Source organism: Eumetopias jubatus, unplaced genomic scaffold, assembly GCF_037043125.1.
Source record: "Eumetopias jubatus isolate StellerSeaLion01/CBP00866 unplaced genomic scaffold, mEumJub1_p1.0 scaffold_1, whole genome shotgun sequence".
NCBI lineage: Eukaryota > Metazoa > Chordata > Mammalia > Carnivora > Otariidae > Eumetopias > Eumetopias jubatus.
In genome coordinates this window covers 26,128,208-26,130,412 of record NW_028274807.1, presented here as the reverse complement: position 1 = coordinate 26,130,412, position 2,205 = coordinate 26,128,208, and positions in this window count along the sequence as shown.

The following is a 2,205-nucleotide window of genomic DNA, read 5'->3' as shown; positions in this document are numbered from 1 at the left end:
TTTTCTCTTAAGGATTGGCAATTGTGTGTGCCGGGTCAGAGAGAGCAATGGAGCCCTCTCCATATTCTTGCCAGCTATCAGAGACCTGTCCCTAGTTTTGTGCTGCCAGCCTCCTTTGTTCCTAAAAGCCAGGGGGTTTATCTATGTTTCTGGTCATAGGAACCTGGAACTTCATTTGGTGTAAATAGTGTCTTTTTCCATGATCTATGGTTTCCTTTCTGTACCTAGAATGGTTTGTATAAAAGTCAAAGATATAACACATAGTATTTTCTTGTACACAGTTTCTTCCTCCTTTGCATGAAAGGTGGCTGGAATTGATGTGCTTCTGTTTGCAATTGGTCTTGGCTCCAAACTGTGAGAAGTAGAAGTTTTTTTCCCCATTTTTATTAGAGTTCCCCTATTTTTTTTTTCCCTTCAGAAGACCAGGTGCTTCTGAACCCCACACATGGGGGGTTCTTGGTAGCTATAGATTATCCAAAGCTCCCCATTCTGTAGCCTGTCTCCTTGCATGATTTAGAGTCACCTCTTCTGTATTCCTTGTTATTGTCTGGATTTCCACATACATTTGCCAGGATACCCTTCCGCTTCTTAGACCAGTCATTTTGGCTCTTTGTCTCAGTGATTATATTTGGATCTTACCTGTGTCTTAACTGTTGAAATTTCTGTTGTCAGCCAGCTTAGGCTGAATCCTAACCAACTTCCAGATCTCTCTTATTCTAGAGGATGGCTCACGTTGGGAGTCAGTTCTTCCTCCTCATAGTCTAGTTTTCTTTTAAGTAACTCTTAAGCCTTGTTTAAAAATTAAAGATACAATACAGAACACTTTATCAATACCTCTTGTTGAGTCCCATTTATATGATATTTCTCATTTTTATCTCTAACATTGAAGTAAACTTATTGAAGGAAGATCTGTACTTTGTCAGCCTTTGAATTCTCCTTCCCCTTTCCCTAGCTTCTAGCACAGTGACAAACATGATGGACACTGACTGATAAGCAACCAATGGGATTAATGCAGAGTTCATTTGGAATTTCTCACCATGCAGGGCATTTGTCTTAGATGGAAGAGGAAACCTTTATGTTATTCTTACTGTTGATTCCCATGCAGTTGCTTATGTCATTTCAGAACTCAATGATTGTTACTGAATGCCTTTCAACCCTAGAAATCAAAGGACGTTTAGGAATAAAGTTTCTTTATACTCCAGAGTGAGTGACTTGCCAGGAACCATCAATGGTGTTTTTGTAAGTGTCCAGAAAATGATATATTTCAGGAATGTGGACACCTAGGGTTTCTGCTTCAGTTGCTCCTTTTAATCCTGTCAATTTATTCATTTCCTCAACATTATTAAACAAAGCTGTTGCTCCCCCGCAAGTCTTCTGGTTCATAGATTGAAAGCATAAGTAAGTTGCTTTAAATGCCAAAGTCTTAGATGATATTTTTCTCATATTTTTTTATCCTAAACATTCATTTGTGATTTAAGTTAAATGATAAAAAAATTGTTCACTCCATTGTACAAATTATAGTTATAGAGCACTTTATGGTAATATAGAAATTAAATGGTAAACACTCATTTGATATCTTAAATTTAGGAATTCATATTTTTCATCATAAGGAGAGAATATAGTGGATATATGGAAGGACAAAAAGTAAGAGAATTTTGAGGTAAAGAGGAGAAGGGATATGCTAAGATTGCATTATGAATACCATTCAAAATACCAGCTTTATGTATAAAAATGTTACATGAAACAAATTTGTAAGCAGCTAACAGAACTAGTGACTTTTCAGTCTAAATGCTGAATTAAGTTTTTATTAGGAAATACATATTGGTTAATACTACATTTTACTTTTTGAGGAAATTCTTTTTTTCTGTTAGTAATAATGTATAAAAATTCTATGAGAAGATTAAAACTACCTATTATTACATCATTGTTTTGTGAGCAGTTTAGGATAAATGCACAAGTGGCTTTTCTTCCTTTCTTTCTAAATTCTGGAGATATAATATGGTATTTTAAATAATGGTATACAATACCTAGGAGGCTTCTTTGAGGCATGAATATGATATTGAATCTAGATTATGAATTTTGATGTCCTCCAGACAGTACAACCTTATGGTTCCTTAGTCATTTAATATCTGGAAAATTATTGGGCTACATTGGGCCTCAGATGGGAGCACATTCTTTTCCACTTACCTCATGTCTTCATGTGGG